Raw genomic sequence first — 18,943 nt, 5'->3', positions numbered from 1 at the left:
GCAGAAGTCAAAGTGAGAGTGCCAAAAAGAAGAGAAAAAAAAAAACGCTGCAAGGTTAGTTCTTCGAATCAAGGTTCGACCACTGCTTACAACGACGTCACAAAAAGCACACAATAGCAGTACCCTTCTCAACTCCTGCCAAGGTGGAGGGGAAAGAAAAAGCGTCTCCGCCCTAACCGACGGATGGGCGGACGCAGTCCGCCGGTCGTTTTCGAGAAGGTGGGGCTAACGTCCCGGGCTCTGCCACGCGCAGTGTAACCGAACGGCCAGGAGGTTCAAGGTTAGCCGAGCGCCAAATTGTTCCCGGTATTGCACAAGCGTCGTGCTACACGCTGCCGCCGCTCAGCGCTGTTTTCTTTACGCCGCCGCCCAGTACACCTCCAGTCAGTGGTGCGGCGAGTGCGCACGAGACGGCCGGTCGCCCCCCGTGACCGTCGGTTCACCCCTTCTTGTTCGTTTTCTCTTCGTCACTATCGACTGGTTTCACTGAGCGGCCTGCAGTCGAAAGGAGATCAACTACGACCACGGCGAAAAGGCAGCGCGCGTCCAAGACGTCGCCGCCTTCTGTAGCTAACCGGTGAGTTTACGTTTGAGTGTTGTTTTGCCGCGCGCGTTGTATATCTCCCACGTGCTTAGTCGCAACCAGGATCGGCCGCAATGACCTATTTCTTCTGATGTAGTAGCACGGAGCCGGAGATTGCCGCATGGTGTTTTCCTTTATTTTCCCTGCCTTTTTTTTTCTGTGTATGTTCGTCGTGTGGCTCAATCCGTAGTTGGGTACTTCGTATTCCATATATTTGTTCTACTTAAACTGATACCCTTTCGGTACCTAGTTTTTCGATGTATTTTTTTTATGATAGGAAACTGTTAACTAGGCCGCAAAGCAAGTCCAACCATTGTTGTTTATCCTGCACTTGAGCTTTCCTCTAAAAGAAATACTCGCGCACTGAGTAGCTTCTACGGGCGCTTTGAGTAGCTTCTACGGGCAACACAGACTCGACTTCACGAGTAAACCGACAGCTGCACGTTGCAGTTTCAGTCGACTTACCGCAGCGTGAGGCTAACGTGCGGCCGAGGCAGTGCACCTAATGTGCCCTGATGTCGGATGGAAAAAAACCGTGGTCGGCGGGCACGGCTTGGTCACGCGGAGGTCAGGAGTTATTTGGAAAGATCGGCGGCCTTGCTGGAACTAGTTATTGGAACGCAGCCCCAAAAGCTAAATGGTGGAAGCAGGGCCGTAGCCAGAATTTTTTTTCGGAGGGGGTTATGGGTTTTGGGAAGACGGTAGTTTTGCAGAAAACAACAGTAAGTATTGCATATGCGCTGCCTGGAAAAGATTTCGGGAGGGGTTCGAACCCCCAAACCCCCCCTCTGGCTACGGCCCTGGGTGGAAGGGATAGTTATCTTTATTTTAGCTGTAAACTCAGCTCAGCTCCGTGATATCGGTCACGTAACTATTTCACGCTTCCTTTTTTTTTTTCGTTCCTACTTCGCTTATGCTGCGAACTTTGTCAGGCACGAAAACTGGCGCTGTCACTTGGATACTATCGTCACTTTAATGATTTTCAAGTTCCGCAACATTGAAAACAATCGCTGAAAGCGACAGCGACGAAATCGTGACCAACGACGTCGGCGAGGAGGAAACAGCTTGGGAGGGAGCCGACGAACTCTGACAACGCGTACTCGCAGTCCGGCGTGAGCATTCGCGGCGTGGTAGCGATTGAAATCGCCAAGCGAAGGCCGTCACGGAGAAGAAACAAAGTGGCTCGGGTTACCTTCAGCTGCCTTAAAAGCGAAGTAATTGTAAATTACGCCACCTTGTAATACGCTGGTACGCCACTCGAAATTGCTGGGCAAACCAGATCAAGGAAAAAGAGCTTGAACTACGTGCTCTGTTACGAATCTCGTTCCATAGCCCATTCGATTCTTTTGTTTGAATGACTCAACCCTGTGGTGCACTCATTCATCCAAACTCGGTATTGCGTTTTTTTTTTTTCTCAAGCTGTAAGTGTGAGATGAATTAGAGGGCTAATGACATCGTGATACTCTCAGCACGACAGTTCCAGGATTAATGAAGCTTTTCACCTGTGTAGGCCGGACTACATCATGTTTAGAGGAAGCATTTTCTTAAGTCAAAAGTGCTGGCACTTTCACCCTTGGAGCAATAGCACTAATCGCAGTTTTAATAACACTTGGTTTTGGCATGGAATGAATGCCACACTTTGGTCTGCTGGGCATGAGCTGTCCTTTCATGGTCCTTCTTACTAACTTAAAAACAGGCAAGAGAAATGACCGTCCCCTTAGAGCGACAGTCGGTGTTTTTTTTTGTTTTTTTTTTTTTTTTTGCTTTTCTCCTTACTAGGCTAGAAGGCTACAAGTTTAATTGCTAACAGGGGTGTGGTCCCACTCCTGGCCGGAGACGCAGATACAGACGCCAAATCTTTGACTTCCCAGAAAGGCTTCCAGCGTTGAAAATGCGGGTGCGGCCGGCATTAGCGATCCTTTTAACCGCTGTGTAACGGTACGTCCAGAATAAACTCGTTGCCTGTCCAGCCGAATAAGCAGTTCCAATTTGTCACTGGCGGATGTGCTGCCCTAAGCCGTTGCATTTGTGCAGCGGCTTAGCAGCAACGCATGAGTGGACGCGCCGTGTGTCCTTGTGCTCGTTTAAGGAAACGTCCTTGAAGCTGTTAGATGTTGTGTTTGGGCGAACTCCTGTCTTAGCTGTGTGTGTGTGTGTGTGTGTATGTGTACTCCCTGAAGTTTGTGTACTCCCTGATTTTATACGTTAATCGAGCGCAATAAGAAAGGTGGCGTAATCAAGTGAGCCTTGTCATTTTTTACGGTAGTTAGTTTTTGGCGAGCAGGCGCATTCGGTGCAATCATTGACACGCGGCACTAATGACTTGTACCTTCTCTATAGTTACCTTTTACATCCCAGCGTGATCAAAATGTACGAACACTAACTAAAATAAGCGCCACCTAGAAATGCCGTCTTCCATCATTGGATAATTTAAACGTCCTACCAATACATGCGTTAATTTTCAAGACTACGTGGGTAATATTAATTTGGGGAGTAATGTTACTGGGAGAATTTATTTGGTGAATTCACCACTAGGTTCTGGTAACGTCTACCCAGAGCGGCGTTTCACACAAACCTAATTTTAGTATAAATGCACACTTAAGTGACCGCGATGCCGGGTCACTTTTCGGCAGGCAAGAATACGCCGACTGAGATACCGCCTATGGTTCATAGCGACGGTTTCTTGGTATCTGTGTCATTCACCAAATTTTATTCAGGAAATTCGATGTGTATGCTAGAACAGTGTCGTGCTTACTTTACTAGTTTGCGGCTGTTAAACGGGCCTTCATATGTTCGAGGGCCTTTTTCTTTCGGAATAATTGCTTGTACTTCATTCAAGAATGTCTTTCTTGCTATGCATTCGTGTAATGTATTGAAGCAAACTAAATAAGATTATGGGGCCTTCTGGACATACGAGGCTGACCACACCCCCTTCCCTTACCCCTTTGCTCTATAATAAACGTTTGTTCATCATCATCATCACCCCTCCGTCTAAGGACGACAATGGAAGCTTTCGCGTGATCGCTTATTTGGTTCGCCAACCCCACACTGCGAGTATGTGCTACTCTGGAGGTACGCACCACTTTTCTAGAACACCCACGGCAATTCTAGGGTGTGCCCTCCGTAGGCCTAGCGTTTTGATTTGGGGTGTACGGCGCCAATAGGTACCTGCTGCTTGGCGTTCGCGTAGACCGTATCGAAATAAAGAGAGAGAGAGAGACAACTTTATTAAGGCCTGCACTTTACCTACAGGCGCCCGAGCCCCGGTGAGGGGGCAGTGCCGTCGGCTGCTGGCGTTTGAGGGCCGCCAGCGCTAACTGGACAGCCTCCCGCTGTGCGTTAAGATCGGTATGTGTTACAGCACTTGCTAGGCGTGGCGGTAGCACGTCCGTAGCACTGTCTTCTACTGCACAGTTCCATAACATGTGCGCCATAGTGGCACGATCGGCACCGCACACCGCACATACGTCGCTTGTGTATAAGTCCGGGCACACATGCTTTGCGATTACAGGTGTCCACATTGCGCGAGTTTGTAGTTGCCGTAGCATCGTTGCCTCTTGCCTGGTGAGCTGTTTGTGAGGCGGCGGGTACTTCCGCCTACCTTCTCGGTACCAGCTCATCACGTCTTTGTATGAGGTAATTGGCTCCATGTCTTCGTCGTTGATTTCCTCCGCGGGTTGGGGGGTGTGGTCTGCGCTGCGGCTAGTGAGCGCACGCGCCGCCCGATCTGCCCCTTCGTTGCGGTTCTCTCCTGTATCCATTGGTCCCATGTGCGCCGGGAACCATTTAAGCACCACCGGCATTGCTCTTTGTGTGAGGGTCCTGCACACCCTGGCCGCGCATGGAGACACGTTGTTTTTGGCAAAGTTCATAATCGCGCTTTTCGAGTCGCTCAGTATCGTTGTGCAGTTTGGGTTCGCGAGCGCCAGCGCTATGGCTAGCTCTTCGGCCTGTACTGGGTCCCGTGCCCGCACGCTGCCAGCCGTGCACAGCTTCCCGGAAGTCGCCGCAATCACGGCCGCAGCATCCGACCCGGGTAGGTGGCGACATCGACATAGTAGGCGCCCGTGTCTGATGTATGTGTGGCCGTGAGAGTCCTGGCCCTCGCAGCCGGCGCTCCCGATCCGCTTCTGGGTCCATGTGTCGTGGAACCGGTGGGACCTGCAAAGAGCGCAGCAGCCCGCACGGCAGCGGCGACCTGCCCCCACTCTCCCGCAGCCCCCTGCATAGTCCTAGTCTGAATAGTATAGATCTACCTGTTTTGGTGAGTGCTAGTCGAGCAAGTTGCGCGGTGCGCTGTGCTTCTGCGATTTCAGCTAGTGTATTATGTATTCCTAGTTCTAGGAGTCGTTCGGTGCTTGTGTGTGAATAGAGGCCTAATGCTACTTTATATGCTTTGCGTATGAGTGCGTCAATCTTCCGGCGCTCCGCCGCTTTCCAGTTGTGGAAGGCCGCGACGTAGGCTACGTGGCTGATTGCGAACGACTGCACCAATTTCCGCAGAGTATCTTCCTTCATGTCTGCATGTCTTGTGGATACCTTCCTCAGGAGTCGTAAGGCCGTGGATATCTTCGTGTCGAGTTTTGCAATGGTAGTGCCATTATGTTGTGAAGCTTCAATGTGGAGTCCAAGCACTCGGAGTGTTTTAACGTGCGGGATGTTTCCTCCGTCTTTCGTCCGTAGATTGATATCTGGTTGGCCATGATGTGCCGTTGGTCCACGTGGTGGTATGATGAGAAGTTCGGATTTAGCCGGTGCACATACGAGTCCCGTGCCCTGGAGTTGGTCTTCTATTTCGTCTATTGCCTGCTGCAGCGATGCTTCGATCTCGCCGTCGCTGCCTCCTGTCATCCAGAGAGTGATGTCGTCAGCGTAGATGGTGTGCTTGACGTTCGGGAGGCTTTGGAGGCGTTTAGCTATCCCGATCATGACCAGGTTGAACAGCAGCGGCGAGATCACTGCACCCTGCGGCGTGCCGATGCTTCCGAGGCTTTTGCTTGGGAGTTCTATGTCACCAGCAATGATGGTTGTAGTACGGTCCGTTAAGAAGTCTTTAATGTAGGCAAAGGTGCGTTCTCCCATATTTAGTTGTGATACTTGTCGAAGAATGGCTGAGTGATGAACTCTATCGAACGCGCTCTGTATGTCCAGGCCCAGCACGGCGCGGTTGTCCAGGGTGTGTGTTGGTCGGTCGAGGACTTCATGCTTGATGAGGAGCATGGCGTCTTGTGTGCTGAGCTTGGCCCTGAAGCCGAGTATCGTATCTGGGTAGAGTCCTTCTGCTTCCAAGAACGCCTGCCAGCGATTCATTAGCAAGTGTTCGAACACTTTCCCCATACAGGATGTTAGAGAAATGGGTCGCAGGTTCTCGATGTTCGGTGGTTTGCCTGGCTTCGGAATCAGCACTGTTCTTGCGTCCTTCCAGCTTCTGGGTAGCTTGCCGGTGCGCCAGCATGTGTTGTAGTATGCCGTCAGCGCCGCCACCGCAGCGTCGTTGAGGTTGCGTAGCGCCTTATTCGTTATCCCGTCCGGCCCCGGTGCCGACTTGCAGTTGATTGTTTGAAGCACTGCGCGGACCTCCCATTCCTCGATGTCTGCATCCAGTTGAGCATTTGAGGCACCCGTGTAGTTCGGGAGAGGGTCCGGCGGGGTGGACGGGAGGTATTTGTTATTTAGGCGTCTGCAGACCTCTGCTTCGCCAAGCGCTTTCTGTGCTTTGTATAGAGTGCGTGCTAGGACGTGCTGTTGCGTTCCTTTCGTCTTATTTTCGTCAAGCAAGTGGCGTAGCAGCTGCCAAGTGCGGCTCTTGTGCACTTGGCCATCCGCCTCTTGGCAGACCGCATGCCACTGTTGCTTACAGAGCACCGCACTATGCTTCTCAATGTCCCGATTAATCGTAGCGATGCGTTTGCGAAGCTTGCGGTTGTGCCGCTGACGTTTCCATCTGTTCTTTAGTGAATAAGAAAAAAAAAGTATCGAAATGGAGCGATGGGATAGACGCCGGCTTCGTAACCCGATGGACCCAAGTTCGATTCCGGCCACGGGAAGCGTTTTTTTTTTCGTTTTTTTTTTCACTTCACCAGCGATCATTCATCACCATCGTCAGAGAAAGTTGGCTTTCCCACAGGGCGTATTGGTGTACAACGGCATCGGTGAGAACACTAAAGATTTGCTTTTAAACTTGTGCAAGCCTTTTTTTAGGGCGCAGCCCCTTGGCGGCCGTGTCTGCGCTGAGCCGCGTTGTCCGTGTAACCGAGTGAACGATGGCAAGACCGACGAGGGAAAGAAAAAGCGAACGACGAAAGAAAGCAAAGAAGGAGAGTGTCGCAAAATTTGGAGGGGAGGGCGGTTCGCCGTGGCGGCGCGAGCCAGCGCTCTCCAAAGTGTGCGGTGCGGGAGGGGAGGGGGGAGTATGCTGTGCCTGCACGAGGCGCTCGACGGCGCGACATCTGACGAAAACGTGAGGAGGGCGTGCGCGTGACTATGATGTGCGTTCGCTCAAGGCGCAGTTCGTCGTCTCTTCCTGAGACGCAGTTTGCGCCGCCGATGCAGAGGCTCATCATCGCTGCCGTCGAGAGAACCCACGACTGACTGCTGCCCCAGCGCACTGCTGCTGCGCCCAAATATCGCATTAGGAAGTATCGTAATCACCAGCCAATTTTTGTAAAGCTGGCTTTCTGACATCATTTGTTGCAGCGCAGCCTACTCATAAAGAAAACTTGGGCTCTTAAAGCTTCAGCTATCGTATCGGCACTAATAAAGACGATAGTCTTCCTTGGGCTACTTAAACTCGGAAATTTTGTTTGCCTGTCTGTCTTTCTGTCTGTCTATATGTCTGTCTTTCCCTCGATTCAGCCACCCGGCCAAAGGACAGAAGAATTCTGAAACGAGAAGTTTATATAGGCAACACCTTTCCAGACCACTCTATCTAGAAACGTGCTGCGTACTTATAAACATTGTTAATCAAAAAGAAAACATTTGACATATTTGAAGCAAAACATCAATACATAGCTGGTACTCGGCAATTGAATGTAGATGTCCGCTTGATATTTGCGATAGAGAATAAATGAATACGCGCTGAAAACAATATTTTGACCCCGAAATACAAGACCTCGCGCCCGAGCATAGACCTTGTAGCGGTATTCCAACAACAGCCCAACCTTAACGAAAGGACCCAATTGATTGCGCGCGAGCCATGGAACGCGGGAAAATTGAATTGACTTTAGCAAACCTCCACAGTGCTTATTCGCGGCAGGAGCGAGACGGGAAGAGAAGAGCATGAGAGGTTGGCGGCGCAGAGAATAGAGGCATTTATGGGGCAGGAGCGGCAGAATATCGTCTTTTCACTACATTTTCAGCGGAGTGAGCAGATACGCGGCCAATATTTTTGCCTTCGCACCCGCCGAGTCAAAAGAAACTGGTTGAAATGCGTAAACACGTGTTTTTTTTTTTTTTTTTTTGTATGCTTGCACAGCCTGTCCTGAGAGCATTTGAATCACACTGCACCTACCCTTTTCCTCAGAGGCTTGGCTAGTGTCCTTGATGTGGGCATAAAGGCCGGTGCTGTTTTGATATATGTCGTGGCGGCTTTCATCTGCGTCTCGGCTTCGTGGCATAATATTACCCCTTCACAGGATTTATTTCTCTTCATCGGACAAACATCGACAGTCTTGTATTTGGCTCCCGTTCTTCCAGCACGGCGAATTAGGAGAGCAAGCTCGACGAGCAATTTTCCAGTCGAGCAGGAGCAAAGCTACCTTGGGCTTATGGATGGTTTACGTCAGTTTATCCACATTCACCGCAGTCTCGTATCTTTTTTAGGCGAAGCTTTCATTGGCTTTCCAAGCAGATTTTGTGGGGGCTGCAGCTGCTTTCTGGCATCGTGCGCCGCTGGGTCTTATCTTACACCCCAACAGCGGAGTATCGAGCCCGCGGATCCCGGTAAGCGACTCGCGAGGGGGAACGGACAGCACGTGGCAGAGTTACACGAGATAACGCGATAACGCTCACTTTCTGGGTCCGCGCCCGTATAGGGTAGGCTGTGGAAGCTGCCGAAGAGGGGTGGGGGGGTGAGGGGTGTTGCCTGGGTAACCCAGTGCCTGTGTGTATCACGTCCTCTACACTTGGAGCTGGTGGCGTCTTCTCCAGGGAGATTAAAACTCTGAACTGTTCTCCTTACATCTCGAATTTCTCGACGCCCTTGCCACGGCTCACCGTTCTGAATAATCAGCAACTGCACGAAGCCCAACCCAGTTAATTGCAGCCCAGGTACGCCACGGTGAATGCTTCGCGTTACGTCTATTCTCGCCTCTGGGTATGGGCCGATGATTGCTTTGTGTTATTTTTTATCACCCTCGTAAAGTTCTTTATATCGGCGGACTTTTTTCACGTTACGCATGTCTTTCCATCTGCATGATGCAGCCCTTCGGCCCGCGTTACACGCTTCCCATCTCCCTCTCCCCCATCTCTCTGTCTGGCACGCAAACACACATACACACCAGACGACAAGGGATGACGAGCGCAATGAAAATTGGAACAGCCCAGACGCAACAACGCTGCCTCCTCCCTCATTTCGAAGCTGCTGAGCATAAGTTCAAGGGCGACTCGTCGATGGACTCGCTTCGGGGAGTAACGCGGACAGCGCACACGCGGCCCTCGCTTTAAAGACCCCGGCTGGCCCAGCCGGCGTTTCGTTAAAGGCGAGGCCTGCCTCTCCCGTGCGGAACTTTATGGGCACTCTTTTCTCGAAACAAATGTGTCCCAGTTGGCGTGAGACACTTTAATGCACCTTCGTTTACCTTGGTCGGAATGCAAATGCAGAAAGCTGCCCTCAAGCTCTCGGAAACCGGGCATTAGCCAAATCGCAATCTTTGTAGTACGCGAGAGAAAAAAACAAAGGACAGTAGTGCAAGCATGAAAAGGGTTAGAATAGCGCGGCAGCATCGTTTCGATGTAGTTTAAATGGGTCGACTTCGATAACTACCGTGGTTCAATCGGCGTACTCCATCGAGTACGCGTGACGGCTCGCGTCACACATACGCATCGACGGAGACGATACCCCGGGCGCCGCCTCTCAACTCCCTTGCAGCCCGCGCGTCCCACCGCGTGCCTTGGCGACACGATCCGTTGCCGCTGCCGAGGCCGGCGCCCCCGCCGGGCTGCGGATAGCCTCCCCGGACTGGCCGCCAGCGACTACTCCAGCGCTGCCGCTAAACCCTGGCGTGACGGCGTAAGAGGGCTGGCGTCTACGGCAACGACGTCAACCGGAAACGGAAATCTCTCGCCACTGGAGCAGCAGCAGCACCGGAACCGGTAATAGCCTCTGCCGGTTCCTACTTTTTCCTAACGCTCTCCTCGCCCTTCGCTGTCACCAGTCGCGGAATGACTTTCCTTTCGGCTTCCTTTTCGGGGTTCAGTCTTTTGCAACGAGCGTTTGCAGGAGTAGTCTTTCGGGCGCCCTTCCGGAGTTCCGGAGGCTTCCGACCGTAGTAAGCAAGGATCAGTTTGGGCACACTGCGCGGAAAGCTTTGTGAGCACTAAGGTTTTAAAGTTAAGCTCTAGGACTGTTGCTTACAGCAGCGTTTGCTTGCATCCGTTTTCGAATTTTTCGCTACGTTTTCTTTCTCGTATCTTTTTAGCAGAGAAATGAGTGTTGTCGACAGCATGAGTTTATCATTCTAATTTTGTCTCGACACCCCTAGTTATGTCTCTGCGTTTCTCTGTTTTGGACAACAGGATACCAGCTTGTCCTAGAAGCATTTCAAGCGAAAATCTAAAACTTTCGCCCCAGATATTGTTTTCTTTGACGCGAAAGCCCGAAACAATGCAACGTGAACACACCCAATGACCTTCAGCAGCTTGGACAGTATGCGCCGCCTTGCATTGCTCCGCGCGCCCTAGGTTTCATTTTTATGAGAGCGCTGCAAGAAACTCAACCTATCCCATGAGCATAAGATACATGCCTGGGTGAAATAATAGACAAGTTAAGCTGGAACGTAAAAATACCGAACCGAACTCGCAAATTCGAAAACCGTTTAACCGCGATTTCACGAAGTGTCCGTAGAATGCAAAAATTTCAGCAAAATCGGAAGATTCGTAAAATTTAAAAAATTACAGAGCTCCTAGTGAAAACGAAAAATTTATTTCCTGGTGAAAAACACTGTGATCTTTTGTGTCTGAGCGTGGTTCATAAACAAAGCACTACGCACTTCTCGTAGCTTGCGATTGCTGTGGCCGCTACAGCTAGGAACCGGCAGATCATCTCAGCAAGTCGACGGAATCCCCTGCCTCGCCAGCTCTTGGCACTTATCGGTAGCGTCCGTATCGCCAGCTCCCAACACATCCGCTGCACTGGCAATTGCCGGCTCCTCAAGGGTGTCGGTAGCATCCGCATCTGCGCTGGCACCATCGCTTAATTAAAGTAGCCGCCAAAGTTCATTCCCCCCTGCACGGCGTCGTTTTTCTTTTCATTTCTGCATTTTTACCGCGTACTTATAAAGACGACAGTCCTTCTTGGGCTAATTAAACTCGAAATTTTCGAATGTGTTCTGTCTGTCTGTCTGTCTGTCTGTCTGTCTGTCTGTCTGTCTGTCTGTCTGTCTGTCTGTCTGTCTGTCGGTTTCAGACTGTCTGTCCGTCTGTCTGTCCCTCGCTTCAGCTTTCCAGTCAAAAGATACAAGAATACTCGAACGAAAGGTTTAAAGAATCCAACCACAAAATTCGAAAACACACTTCATAATTTTCAACATTGTTCAGCAAAAACAAACATTAGGCATATTTCAGGCAAAATATCCATGCTTAACTGGTATTCTCAGTGTTCTTTTACTTAAAAAAACATGGCTGCTTGATTTTTGCGATAGCAAATGAAAAATACGCGTTAATAACAATATTTTGTCGCTAAAATACAAAAAAAGTTTACGCGACCCTGGACCTCATGGCAGTGTTCTAAGTTGAACGTTGGGGCTCTTCGATTTACTGTCTCGGACTCACCGCGGACTCCCCGAGAAGCAGTCCGGCATTCGATTTTCCCACGTATCCCTATGGCTTCGGCGAATCCTCAGACTACCAGAGGACTATCCGCGGTGAGTCCGAGATGGTAAATCGAGAGCCCTAGTAACAAAAGGTTCCAAAAGATGGCGCCAGCAGTGGAACGCGTGAAAATTAAATGTACTTTCGCAAACCACCTCCGTGTTGTTCGTGGAAGAATCGGAAGGGAGAGGAAGAGCATGAGAGGTGGGTGATAGAAAGAAAAGAGGCAGTTAAGAGTCAAAGACTGCAGAACAGTATCGTCTTTCGACGACATTTGCAGTGAAATGAGCAAATGCCCGGCCATTTTTTTTTTTTTTCGCAAGAGAGTTTGTAAGGTCAGAATAGATGTTCAGTTTTGTTAGTAAGATCGCATTCCCAAATGCAATGAACTGTATGAATAAATTTTGTGAAACAAAAACTTTTTTCGCAAAATGAGGGATTCGTAAAAACAAGCTTCGGGAAATCAAGGGTCTACTCCAGTGGAGTCCGTGGAGGCCCCATAATGGCAGACTTCTGGCCCATCGAGGAAGTGGTATTGCAAGATTTCATTATTTTAACCATGCCATAAGATACTTTAACGTGTTTTCAATGAAACCCGCTATTTAAATGTTCTGCTTCATATGTCCATGTTCGTGTTTTATTTGTCCTTTACTGTACACTGGCGAATAACACAAGCCTTTAAAGCTACACCCTAAGCAGCCCAATTGTTTACGGCTCTGCCGTTGTACACGGATCAACTTGCATTATTACAATTTATTTTACAACGGAATGTGATCTATTCCTGGCGTCAGATAAAGATTAGTGCATCAGTTTGTACGCCAATTTGTCTCCAAGTCCTTCGGCAACTCGGTATACCCCACGGTAAGGCGCAGCGGTTAATCTAAAAAGCATTCAACAAAGTTGAGAACCTCATTCACAGTAGGGAGGCTTCACCACACCGCGCAGCACGACTTCTCAGTGCGAAAAACTATGCAAATTCGGCGAATGATGAGCCGCAGCCTAGGATTTGAGTTAAAAATGAAATCTACGCAGGGACAATACTTCAATGAACGCCTTACGATGTTGTCCCTGTGCAGATTCTACTTTTCACTCAAATCCTAGGCTCTCCCCCGTCAATCGCCGAGTTTGCACACTTTTTCGCACCCAAAAGTCGTGCTCCATCGGTGGAGCGAAGCTGACCTACTGTGAATTTTTAGAGGCCGCCTGTATAGGCTATGAAGCATCCTCATAGCCATCCCCATGAAGTCATCTCTCTTCCTCGCTAACCCGGGATTGAACCACCGCTCTGCGCTCTCTACAACGTAAAGCTGCAAAATAATGAGCAGACTCTCGCTCACGACAGGGGCTTGTTTCGCTCTTCACTGATGCACAGGGTTAAAGAGAGCGCAACCCCCTTTCTATAAAAGACTGCAGTGTGTGCCGCTTGTTGATGATTGGAATGGCACATCCGCTGCCACTCGTATGCTGCTGGAGCGTGATTCCTCTCGTACAGAATGACAATTCTGTGTCGCTCGTCACCCGCTCGTCCCGACCGGGTTAATTGAATGAACGGAACGTCGGACTCAGTGGTAAAACGCTTTATCCGCGGAGCCACGGCGGCGGTTATCTTATAGTACCTTCTTGAGGGAGACTAGGCTACCTAGGACCTTATTGTACATTCGCTAATATAGAACAGCTTAAAGTCATTACAACAGGGATTTCAATAATCTGGTCTTTGGACGCACACCATTGCGTTTTGTCGTCGCCCTCACAAACGAGTGATACTACAGTTTTGGCGAATAGCACAACCACTAATCCGAATCTTGTAAACACTCGATCGCTTCCTAACTTGTCTTTTAACAGCAGAGCTGCTTATGCCGAGCCTTTCCCAGCCGTCGCTCCAAACAACCTCGAAGCCTCAAGAAAAAACTGTGGTTAGGGAGGTCTCGGGAATTGTACCCGGGACCCTTACGCCGTGAAACCGGCAACCTAACCACTTGGCCACCCTAAATAACCGAGGGGTGCGGGGTTAGCAGTGGCAGGGAACAATAACATGTGCAGACAATTGGAAAGAAAGAAAAAACGCTTTCCATGGGCGGAATCTAACCTGGGTATCTCGCGTTAAGAAACCAGCTTCCATCCGATTGAGCTATCATCTCATTCAGGGCGCACAGCATTTCCGTTGGGTTCGTAGCGCGGGTGCTGGCATCCTCGTAGCCTTGGGATTTAGCACGTGTTAGCGCGGTCCACTTTGGGAGATATGTGAAAGGCTGCGGAAGAAACGATCCGGGCCTGCCAGTCACGGAGAACTTTCGGCGGCAAGTTCGAAAAATAATGGGAGGCGCAACAGCCCGGTCGCGTACGAAGGAAGAGGGGCCGCCAGCTCTTCTGTTTCTCCAGCGTTGCAGCATTAGTGCAAGCTGCCCCGATTTTCCAACAGCAGACCTCTATAACCCGGCCGTAAGTTGTCCAACGCGAACAGGAAACCCCCAATTGGAAAGAAAAAAAACGCTTCCCGTGGTGGAAATCAAATCTGGGTCTCTGGCGTTATGAAACCGGTGTCTATCTGATTGAGCTACCGTATATATTTTTTTTATTATTATTGGAGCTACCATCACATTCCGGGAGCACAGCATTATTTACTTTGGGTTACTCGTATACTATAGCGTTGGCTCTGAACAACCGGGTCTCCGACGAAGGGAGAGGAACCGCCAGCTCTGCTGTTTCTCTAGCCGTGCACCACTAGTGAAAGCTTATTTCCCTTGATGTGCATTTGTCACTGCCATTCAACGGTTCAAGGTCGGCATTTTGGCAACTTAGCGGGGGGTCATTATAATTTCTATGACGATGTCTGAAGACCTGCCTTTTGAATCAAGTTGGCTGAAAACGACATCTAGTTGCGCAAGTTATTTATCCGTTTCCAAGCTAGTGGCTTAGATTACCTTTTGATTTTTATGGGCTCAAAGTAAGAAGCGTGCTTGTTCACGCACAATGAATCGGCATCCGATCGTCCAATGCGATTTTTCGCTACATTTGAAACATTTTTAGAAAACGTAGAAAAACCGCAGGCGGATTTTAGATTCGGCACTGTGAGATACCCGAATCACTGTTCTACGCTCGTTAAACAACTTAGAAACTCGCTAATTTTTTTCTCTCTTCCCGTCGTTCTTGAAGGAACGAGCGTTCTTTGAGAGCTTGTGCGACGCCACATAATCAATGCCGTCGTTTGTGGCAGGCTTCTTTTCAATTCTAGTGATATAAAAGCACTCGATATCGTGTTTAAAAAGAATCGTAATGAGAGCTAAGCATATGCAAAACGGTATATCCTGCGGCAAGACAATTACGGATTGCTTTTCTGCGCTGGCGGTAACTATAGCTTTCGCCGGACTTCCATATGCGGTGCCTTTTGACCAACCCAGTGATTCCGTGAACTCGACGGTGCAAGTTGCAGGGCAGTTGCGGTTATTTAACCCGGAAGCTCAATTCGCTCTTGCGCCACACATTGATGCCACGTATTAACGTGGTGACAAACCCACTAGCTCCCTACAGCAGCGACAGCCGCGTGGTGATGTCGCTCCGGTTAGCAGACCGACTGTAGCGAAGCAGCATTGCCCGATCCTTGCGTGGGTAACGCAATTTAAACATCATCGTTATGCATGTACGCACACCGGAACAAAGATCACGTACGTTGTCGGCGGCCGCATCCACATCGACGCATGCCGGGAAGTCCAGGGCGCCACACGCCCGCTCCTCGTGCCGGGGGCCCCCAGGTGTTGCGCCACTCGTCGCCGTGATCTAAATTCGCACCGCGCGAGAAATGGCTGCCCACATCAACCTTGCCCCGGGCGCACCGACTGACAAGCGCCCGTATAAAGGCTAGCCCCGAAGCGATGGGCGGAGAAGTGTCGCCGCCGAGTTTCGCGCAGCGCGCACCGGCGCTACTTGCATCGCACAACGCAGGTACGTGACCACAGGATGCGTTACGTTCGTTGGGATGGCTTTTTTATTTATTCGTAGTTCTCCGATTGACAATGACGTCTGCAGAGCTAATCGTGGATATTGAGAGGAATAACTGATGGAAACGGGTAGTGTATCAACCAAAGATTTATTAGCACATTACGTTTGGTGCTCCAGTTATGCTCGAGGGCCCCTAGGTTCGAAGAGCTATATGCCGTCGTACAGGGTCTGTCAGGGTGCTTTATTTTATTTTTGTACGACAAATTTAGTGTTTTTTACCAATACGTCTGGCTCCAAGAATACAAACAGCGAAAATTGAATAAGAAGATACACTGGGTTTCTGATCCTTGAGCGATATCGGGCCGGAAACTGGCAATTTTCTAGCATCAATGTTTGCGAAAACAAGCGTTCCGGACGCTTTCTTTAAACGCATGATTGAGCGTGACGCCGGAGGCATTATAAAAGATGTATAGCTTTCTACGAGATAGATGTAAATATGGCTGGAGCGTGTGTCATTGTTTCTGTCAAGACCTGAATGTGGCTGGCCTTGGTGGAGCGTACGTTGCTCGCCGGGTATTGTTTACAAGCCGTAATCGGACTCATGTGACATCATTATTACAGCCTGCGATGAGATTGATAGGCAAGCGCCCCGAAACACGCCCCAGGCAACCGGCTGAAGCGTTATTTCTGTTATATTTTATTTCTACTATGCTTGGCGTGACATCGATCTTGCAATGGCCTTTATTATTGTATTTTTTATGCAATACGTCGAAGGCCGATGATCATGTCACTCCAGCGCACGACGTGTTTTTATTTACCGTTCCGTCAGTGTCCGACGAGCTGGAGTGTTGAAATTCGCGGGTTTGTTCCTTGTAACATTGACTGGATAAATATTATTACGTTGAATATAGGATTATATAATTAAATTGATGCCAAAATTTGCCATTAACACAAGAAGGGAATCGTACGTTATTTTAAAAAGTAATTTCCGTTCATCAAACCCTGAATTTGCGCCACCTGCGTCAGGACGTCACAGCTACAAAGAAGCCACGTAATTTAAAATTCACTACTTTTTCCATTTAAACCTTAGCTACTGTTAACTTTGTGTACAAAGCGGGTATCAAGATGATAATTCAGCTCGGTTTACGAAATTAATGTCATTTTATCTGGGAGTATGCATTTGTAATAGCCCTGCCTCCCACGTCGGCTTCGGTTTCCTTCAGGCGCTTTCTGTGGAGCCGTTTTTTACGGGGCCCTGCAACAGTTCTTTCAATTTTTTGTTTTTAACTCTTACATTCTTGCAAAACGTAGTCACCCAACGCCTCCAGCACTTATATTAGGGGGTCGCAAAGTACCTCAGCCAAGAATTACTGCTCTATGCCAAACAGATAACTTGAAACTCGCTCAAAAGATTTTGCTCTCTTTCCCGGTATTGACGTTTCTCGACGACTCGAATTACGTCATTAAGGCCATGTAGCGGCTGTTGGCCGGTTTTTGATTGATTTATTATAGGGTTTAACGCGCCGACGCAACGCAGGCGATGAGGCGCGCCGTAGTGGAGGGCTCCGGATTAATTTAGACCACCTGGGAATCTTTAACGTGCGCCGAAATCTCTTGGCCGGTTTTTATTCAGTTGTAGCAATGAACGCTTTTCGATAGCAACTTTAAAAATAAATCCACAAAAACAAAGCAGAAATGGAAGGCGCATCTGGTGCGACGAGCAAATCACGCCGTGCCGCTCCCTGCTGACGATAACTGTAGCTAAGTTTCGCACTGGTTCCAGACGCGAAAGAAAGAGTGAAAGCGCTTATCGAAAGTGTTGCAGGGTCTCTTTAACCCAAAAACTGAGGCAACGCATGGTGAACTGAAACTTTTAACACTTCTTGCGTTTAAATGACTCTTTAAAGGTGGCAAATTTAACTTTTGTCTTAATTATATATTAACTTTTAGTAATGTGTTATAATATTCGTCCGCTTCCGAATTTCAAAAGCATAAAGTTGAAATGAGGGGTGTGTCCCCTGGCAAAGGGCAAAGGCTATAACTTCATTGTATAGTGTGCGTCGTAATTACGCCCTCAAAATTTATTTATTTATTTATTTATTTATTTATTTATTTATTTATTTATTTATTTATTTTACTTTACTTTACTTTACTTTACTTTACTTTACTTTACTTTACTTTACTTTACTTTACTTTACTTTATCTACAGCAAGGCAATAGTACCTCTGAGAGACTGAATAGCACTGCCGGATTTTAATTCATTAAATGTTGGTTGCTTGGTTGGTTGCTTGGTTGATTGTTTTATTGGATCAAGCGGTGTTAGCCTGTAAAGATGAGCCCGCTATTTCTCCACCCGCCCGAGCGCCGCCTAATAAGTCAATAACATGTCCACTTCGCCACGAGTCCGCCAGTTCCGTCTCCTGAAGAAATCGAAGATCGCGCGACATTTCCCTACGCCGCGTGCAATGTACTCTTGGGAAGACGATGTGGTCCAGAGAGGTGTGTGGAGCTGCCAACTTTCGCATGGCTGAGAGCAGTGCCGTCCGCTTATCACACGAGGCCCATTTTGAAACGCCAAGATGTAGACTTCGCTGAGCCCGTTCGGATGCGGCACAGCAAAGTTGCCTCCGATCTCGTGAGGCTTTTTGAAGCAGCCAGATCCTTGGTGCTTGAACACCGGGCGAACACTTACCAGAACCGCCTTCACATTTTCACGGATAGCTCAGTCAATCAGCGCCGAGGGGCTAACTCTGCGGCGTATGTCATTCCAGCTACGCAGGTTTCCCTGGGTTCCACGTCTGGATCCCGTAGTGTCCTCTACTGAAACCGAGTGTTCTGCCATCTCGGCTGCTTTGAATTCATTAAACCGCAGCAGGGTTTGTAGTTGGGCAAGTTGGTACGTAACTTTAACAAAACAGCGCGAAGCACGGGACAAAGGGCTACACAGCGCTTGTGTAGTCTTCGTCTTCCCTTTGTCCCGTGCTTCGGGCTGTTTTGTTAAAAATTCATTAAACCACCGATATATCTACGATACGTCTCTTTAGCGAAGTCGCAAGAATCGCAAGGTGATATGTTGGTCGATTTACCTGGCTGCTGCTGCATACATACAACCAGCCTTATACTTCTGTCGAACAGAGTGAACGAGTGAATGTCTTTTATTAACACAAGGAGGACCCAGGGGCTGGAAGGGGAATATGGGGCGAAAGAGGAAGCGGATAGATTGAACAGAGCACGCACACACACACACACACACACACAAAAAAAAGAGAAACAGCAGCTGACTACCTGACAACTGGGCACGTCGTTATTTTTTTTGCGAAAACTTCGCTTTTTTCTTTGTTTTTTTGAAGAGGGATATCCAGGCCCATAAGCCCGGAACTGTACTCCTTTGATAAC

The 18,943-nt window shown here is 49.0% G+C and overlaps 1 protein-coding gene across 2 annotated transcripts in view; it reads left to right on the top strand.

The window, feature by feature from the left end:
* The first annotated feature begins 218 nt into the window (after nucleotides 1-218).
* The window catches only part of LOC144170049 (arylsulfatase B-like), a 41,794-nt gene continuing 23,069 nt past the window's right edge, over nucleotides 219-18,943 (top strand). Inside the window, exons 1-2 of one of the 2 annotated variants that reach the window (XM_077699566.1) lie at nucleotides 219-577; nucleotides 9,672-9,895. The gene's annotated coding sequence lies outside the window, so the exon portion shown is untranslated. The remainder of the gene's footprint in view (nucleotides 578-9,671; nucleotides 9,896-18,943) is intronic. The other variant, XM_077699568.1, reaches the window with a different exon arrangement.

This window comes from Haemaphysalis longicornis, unplaced genomic scaffold (assembly GCF_048455015.1).
Source record: "Haemaphysalis longicornis isolate Haplotype H1 unplaced genomic scaffold, Haemaphysalis longicornis Haplotype H1 scaffold_2, whole genome shotgun sequence".
Classification (NCBI taxonomy): domain Eukaryota; kingdom Metazoa; phylum Arthropoda; class Arachnida; order Ixodida; family Ixodidae; genus Haemaphysalis; species Haemaphysalis longicornis.
Note: the sequence above shows the minus strand (reverse complement) of the source record. Positions and strands in the feature narration are given on the sequence as shown.